Source organism: Oncorhynchus nerka, linkage group LG24 (assembly GCF_034236695.1).
Source record: "Oncorhynchus nerka isolate Pitt River linkage group LG24, Oner_Uvic_2.0, whole genome shotgun sequence".
NCBI lineage: Eukaryota > Metazoa > Chordata > Actinopteri > Salmoniformes > Salmonidae > Oncorhynchus > Oncorhynchus nerka.
The window spans coordinates 89,161,984-89,168,993 of record NC_088419.1 but is presented as its reverse complement, the minus strand read 5'-3'; positions in this window follow the sequence as shown (position 1 = coordinate 89,168,993).

The following is a 7,010-nucleotide window of genomic DNA, read 5'->3' as shown; positions in this document are numbered from 1 at the left end:
CTCTCTTCTCTCTCTCCCTCTCTCTCCCTCCCTCTCTTCTCTCTCTCTCTCTGTCTCTCCCTCTATCCCTCTCTTTCTCTCTCTCTCTCTCTCTCTCTCTCACTCTCTCTCTCTCTCTCTCTCTGTCTCTCTGTCTCTCCCTCTATCCTTCTCTTTCTCTCTCTCTCTCCCTCCCTCTCTTTCTCTCTCTCTCTCTGTCTCTTCCTCTATCCCTCTCTTTCTTTCTCTCTCTCTCTCTCTCTCTCTATCCCTCTCTCTCTCTATCCCTCTCTCTCTCTCTGTCCCTCCCAGAGGGAAAAAAACACCACTTCCGTAGGATTACTTTACTACTTACGAACTAGTCAGACCAGTTCTGGGCTGTGTAGAAAGTGCCATCTATCTATCTAACAGGCAGAAGCACAATTTTAGCTCAGCAGTTAGAAAACACAGATCTCATTTCTGTCAAGAATTTCAGATACAAGCAGAGATTCAGAGAATGCTAGAAATGGATTGCTGTCATTCAACCCCCATTAGAAGGTTGAGTTACTTTGTCTTTGGTCTGTTGCTAGTAGTCTATGTTTGGTTCACAGTTTACACATGCTCACACCCTCACAAACTTGTATAAACAGCACTTTTGGTTTCACTAGCTTGGCAGAACTATCCTCCCCAGACAGAATCTACAGGCAGACTGAATCTACAGGCAGACTGAATCTATAGGCAGACTGAATCTAATGCAGACTGAATCTAACACAGACTGAATCTATAGGCAGACTGAATCTAATGCAGACTGAATCTATAGGCAGACTGAATCTATAGGCAGACTGAATCTATAGGCAGACTGAATCTAATGCAGACTGAATCTATAGGCAGACTGAATCTAATGCAGACTGAATCTATAGGCAGACTGAATCTATAGGCAGACTGAATCTATAGACAGACTGAATCTAATGCAGACTGAATCGAATGCAGACTGAAACTAATGCAGACTGATTCTATAGGCAGACTGACTCTAATGCAGGCTGAATCTATAGGCAGACTGAATCTAATGCAGGCTGAATCTATAGGCAGACTGAATCTATAGGCAGACTGAATCTAATGCAGGCTGAATCTATAGGCAGACTGAATCTAATGCAGACTGAATCTATAGGCAGACTGAATCTAATGCAGGCTGAATCTATAGGCAGACTGAATCTATAGACAGACTGAATCTAACGCAGACTGAATCTAATGCAGACTGAGTCGAATGAATCTATAGACAGACTGAATCTAACGCAGACTGACTCTATAGGCAGACTGAATCTATAGGCAGACTGAATCTAATGCAGACTGAGGCGAATTAATCTATAGACAGACTGAATCTAACGCAGACTGACTCTATAGGCAGACTGAATCTAATGCAGACTGAATCTAACGCAGACTGAATCTATAGACAGACTGAATCTAACGCAGACTGAATCTATAGGCAGACTGAATCTAACGCAGACTGAATCTATAGGCAGACTGAATCTATAGGCAGACTGAATCTAATGCAGACTGAATCTATAGACAGACTGAATCTAACGCAGACTGAATCTAACGCAGACTGAATCTAATGCAGACTGAATCTATAGGCAGACTGAATCTATAGACAGACAGAGTCGAATGCAGACTGAATCTATAGGCAGACTGAATCTATAGGCAGACTGAATCTAATGCAGACTGAATCTAATGCAGACTGAATCTAATGCAGACTGAATCTATAGGCATACTGAATCTATAGACAGACTGAATCTAACGCAGACTGAATCTAATGCAGACAGAGTTGAATGCAGACAAATCTATAGGCAGACTGAATCTATAGGCAGACTGAATCTAAGGCAGACTGAATCTATAGGCAGACTGAATCTAACGCAGACTGAATCTATAGGCAGACTGAATCTAACGCAGACTGAATCTATAGGCAGACTGAATCTATAGGCAGACTGAATCTATAGGCAGACTGAATTTAACGCAGACTGATTCTATAGGCAGACTGAATCTAACGCAGACTGATCCTATAGGCAGACTGAATCTATAGGCTTGCTATTTAAAACACAGAAATGATAAACAGCTCCTTCTGGTCCTGCTAGTCTGGGAAAGTTCAAAGTGCAGTGATGTCCACTTGCTCTGTCTGTTGTGAAGCAGCATCTGTTTCTTGTTCCTCTCTTGCTCCCATATATCTGTGGCTTCAATAGTTCAAACCACCAGAACAAACGCAGTGAAAACACAGTTGAGAAAAGGAGGGAAATACTCTCTACTATCCCTTAAAAAGAATGCAAGTTCCTCCTAGCAAGTCTCCCCTCTACTCTCTCTTGTTCTGTCTCTTTCTCTCCCTTGTTTTGTCAGTGCTTGTCCATCCAGCAGTAACGACTTGAGGCCCAAGTCTCTCTGCATTCCCTTAAGCACAGTCACAATCTCCTTCTTCCTCCTCTCCTCCGGCCCCGGCTTGAATAAATTAGGCAAACCAGCGGAGGAAAAACACGGTCACAGACGATAGCCAAAGCTAGCTGCTGAGGTGTAGCGCAGTCTTAACAGCCTCTTCTGCTGGTCTTTTCTCTCTCTCTCTCTCTCTCTCTCTCTCTCTCTCTCTCTCTCTCTCTCTGTCTCTCTCTCTCTCTCGCCCTCTCTCTCTCTCTGTCTCTCTCTCTCTCTCTCTCTCCCTCTCTCTCTGTCTCTCTCTCTCTCTGTCTCTCTCTCTCTCTCTGTCTCTCTCTCTCTCTCTCCCTCTCTCTCTCTGTCTCTCTCTCCCCCTCTCTCTCTCTCCCTCCTTTCGCCCAGTGAGTGAGTATTGGAGCATGTGTCTGTGTGCTCAAGCCCTCTGGTTGCCATGGCACTCATTGCCTTATAAGGCCATTGGAGTCAAAGAGCAGAGAGTGGGCTGTAGAGGGAGCTACACTGGAGGGCTCTCTCTCTCGCTCTCTCTCTCTCTCGCTCTCTTTCTCTCTCTCTCGCTCTCTCTCTCGCTCTCTCTCTCTCTCGCTCTCTCTCTCTCGCTCTTGCTCGCTCTCTCTCTCTCGCTCTCTCTCTCACTCTACACACACACGCACGCACGCACGCAAACACACGCACACACACACGCACACACGCACACACGCAGACACACACACTCACACTCACACTCACACTCACACTCACACACACACTCACACTCACACTCACACACTCACACAGAAAGAATGCGGCTCCCTGCTCGCCCCCTTCTCTAACTAAGCCCTGACCCCAGGATGCCTCCCAGCACTAGGGGAGTTAACCCCGACAGTGCCAGCAGACGAAAGGGGGCCGCTGGCCAGCACACCAGGCACCAGGCGCATGGCAGGGCTTTTTTTTACTCCAGTTTCATGTTCTTCTCTCCAATCCGCCCGGCTGACTTCCTCTGACTTTGTTGACCCCATAATAACGAGGAAGAGGTTTGTTGTCATGGAGGAACTTGGATAAAGGTCACACAGGCTATTCTGCAATCTTTGACAGACTTACTTTGACACTGTCTGGGTTGGTGTCTTGTAGGCAGGATATTTCAATTAAAAGGAATGCAAAGAAAGTGTTCATTGTAACATATGATTTAGTACATATTTATACACTGAGTGGACAAAACATTAGGAACACCTGCTCTTTCCGTGATATAGACTGATCAGGTGAAAGCTATGATCCCTTATTTAATTCACTTGTTAAATACACTACAATCAGTGTTTCTGAAAGGGGAGGAGACATGTTAAATAAGGATGTTTAAGTCTTGAGACAATTGAGACATGGATTGTGTATGAAAGACAAGAAAGACAAAACAATGAAGTGTCTTTGAACAGGGTATGGTAGTAGGTGCCAGGCGCACCGGTTTGAGTCAAGAACTGCAACACTGCTGGGTTGTTCACGCTCAACAGTTTCCCGTGTGTATCAAGAATGGTCCACCACCCAAAGGACATCCAGCCAACTTGACACAACTGTGGGAAACATTGGAGTCAACATGGGCCAACGTCCCTGTGGAACGCTTTCAACACCTTGTAGAGTCCATGACCTGACGAATTGAGGCTGTTCTGTGGGGAAAGGGGGGTTTGCAACTCAATATTAGGAGGGTGTTCCTAATCCTTTGTACACTCAGTACATTATATTATATAATATGGTAAGGCTCAATAGTGTTCACGTTGTCTTACCGGTAGTTAACTTTCCTTCCTAATCTAGCAACTATGGTTAAGAAATGTGTGTGTGTGTGTGTGTGTGTGTGTGTGTGTGTGTGCACGTGTGCGAGTGAGTGTGTGTGTGTGTGTGTGTGTGTGCACGTGGGCGAGTGAGTGTGTGTGCATGGCATGCCAACAGCATTGTCCTTTGAAGGTCTCCTGGAAAAGAGAGGAGACAATAAACAGAGGGACCCTGCAGCCAAGGAGTCAGATAACAGCCTAACAACCTGCATGTCACAGAGGCAGAGGAGCAGAGAGGAGCAGAGTAGAACAGAGATGAGTAGAGTAGAACAGAGAGGAGCAGAGTAGAACAGAGAGGAGTAGAGTAGAACAGAGAGGAGTAGAGTAGAACAGAGAGGAGTAGAGTAGAACAGAGAGGAGCAGAGAGGAGCAGAGTAGAACAGAGAGGAGCAGAGAGAAGCAGAGTAGAACAGAGTAGAACAGAGAGGAGCAGAGTAGAACAGAGAGGAGTAGAGTAGAACAGAGAGGAGTAGAGTAGAACAGAGAGGAGCAGAGAGGAGCAGAGTAGAACAGAGAGGTGCAGAGAGGAGCAGAGTAGAACAGAGAGGAGCAGAGTAGAGCAGAGAGGAGCAGAGTAGAACAGAGAGGAGCAGAGTAGAACAGAGAGGAGCAGAGTAGAACAGAGAGGAGCAGAGTAGAACAGAGAGGAGCAGAGTAGAACAGAGAGGAGCGGAGTAGAACAGAGAGGAGCAGAGAGGAGCAGAGTAGAACAGAGAGGAGCAGAGAGGAGCAGAGTAGAACAGAGAGGAGCAGAGAAGAGCAGAGTAGAACAGAGTGGAGCAGAGTAGAACAGAGTGGAGCAGAGTAGAGCAGAGAGGAGCAGAGAGGAGCAGAGTAGAACAGAGAGGAGCAGAGTAGAACAGAGAGGAGCAGAGAGGAGCAGAGTAGAACAGAGAGGAGCAGAGAGGAGCAGAGTAGAACAGAGTGGAGCAGAGTAGAACAGAGAGGAGCAGAGAGGAGCCGAGAGGAGCAGAGTAGAACAGAGAGGAGCAGAGAGGAGTAGAGTAGAACAGAGAGGAGCAGAGTAGAACAGAGAGGAGCAGAGTAGAACAGAGAGGAGCAGAGTAGAACAGAGAGCAGAGTAGAGATGAGCAGAGCAGAGATGAGCAGAGTAGAGATGAGTAGAGATGAGTAGAACAGAGTAAAGATGAGTAGAGTAGAGATGAGTAGAGTAGAGATAAGTAGAGATGAGTAGATATGAGTAGAGCAGAGATGAGTAGAGCTGAGTAGAGCAGAGATGAGTAGAGTAGAAATGAGTAGAGCAGAGATGAGTAGACATAAGTAGAGATGAGTAGAGTAGAGATGAGTAGAGTAGATATGAGTAGAGCAGAGATGAGTAGAGATGAGTAGAGCAGAGATGAGCAGAGTAGAGATGAGTAGAGTAGAGTAGAGTAGAGATGAGTAGAGTAGAGCAGAGATGAGTAGAGATGAGTAGACATGAGTAGAGCAGAGTAGACATGAGTAGAGCAGAGTAGAGCAGAGATGAGTAGAGTAGAGATGAGTAGAGCAGAGATGAGTAGAGCCGAGATGAGTAGAGCCGAGATGAGTAGAGCCGAGATGAGTAGAGCAGAGATTAGTAGAGCAGAGATGAGTAGAGTAGAGTAGAGCTGAGTAGAGCAGAATAGACATGAGTAGAGCAGAGATGAGTAGAGCAGAGATAGAGATGAGTAGAGATGAGTAGAGCAGAGAGGAGTAGAGATAAGTAGAGTAAAGATGAGTAGAGCAGAGATGAGTAGAGCATAGTAGAGATGAGTAGAGCAGAGTAGAGATGAGTAGAGCAGAGTAGAGATGAGTAGAGCCGAGATGAGTAGAGCAGAGTAGAGTTGAGTAGAGCAGAGATGAGTAGAGCAGAATAGAGATGAGTAGAGCAGAACAGAGATGAGTAGAGCAGAGATGAGTAGAGCAGAGTAGAGATGAGTACAGATGAGTAGAGCAGAGTAGAGATGAGTAGAGCAGAGATGAGTAGAGCGTAGAAGAGATGAGTAGAGTAGAGTCGAGATGAGTACAGCAGAGTTGAGTAGAGCAGAGATGAGTAGAACAGAGAAGAGTAGAGTAGAGATTAGTTAGGTAGAGATGAGTAGAGCAGAGATGAGTAGAGCAGAGAGGAGTAGAGCAGAGATGAGTAGAGATGAGTAGAGCAGAGGTAAGATGAGTAGAGCAGAGTAGAGCAGAGTAGAGATGAGTAGAGCAGAGATGAGATGAGTAGAGTATAGATGAGTAGAGCAGACATGAGATGAGTAGAGCACAGATGAGATGAGTAAAGTAGAGCAGAGATGAGTAGAGTAGAGCAGAGAGGAGTAGAGTAGAGATGAGTAGAGCAGAGTAGAGAGAAGTATAGCAGAGATGAGTAGAGCAGAGAGGAGTAGAGCAGAGTAGATCAGAGGGGAGTAGAGCAGAGTAGAGCAGAGTAGAGAGGAGTAGAGCAGAGTAGAGTAGAGAGGAGTAGAGTAGAGCAGAGAGGAGTAGAGAGCCACACGAAACAAAAAATAGGTTTTGGGTGACTGTCTGAGGGTGGAGTATGAAGTTGTGTATTGACCACTTTTTGCAAGAGAATGTGTGCATTTGCTTGTGTGTTCATGTGTGCAAGTGTGTGTGTTCATGTGTGCGATTCTCTGTGTGTGTCCCTTGCTCTTTGAACTGCAGGTCAGGAATGCATCTGTTCTCTGCATGGAGTCTGCTGAGTTAGGGTCTGTACATTCTCAACACGTCCAGAAGCCCATAGCAGAGTAGAACAGAGAGTAGCAGAGTAGAACAGAGAGGAGCAGAGAGGAGCAGAGTAGAGCAGAGTAGAACAGAGAGGAGCAGAGTAGAGCAGAGAGGAGC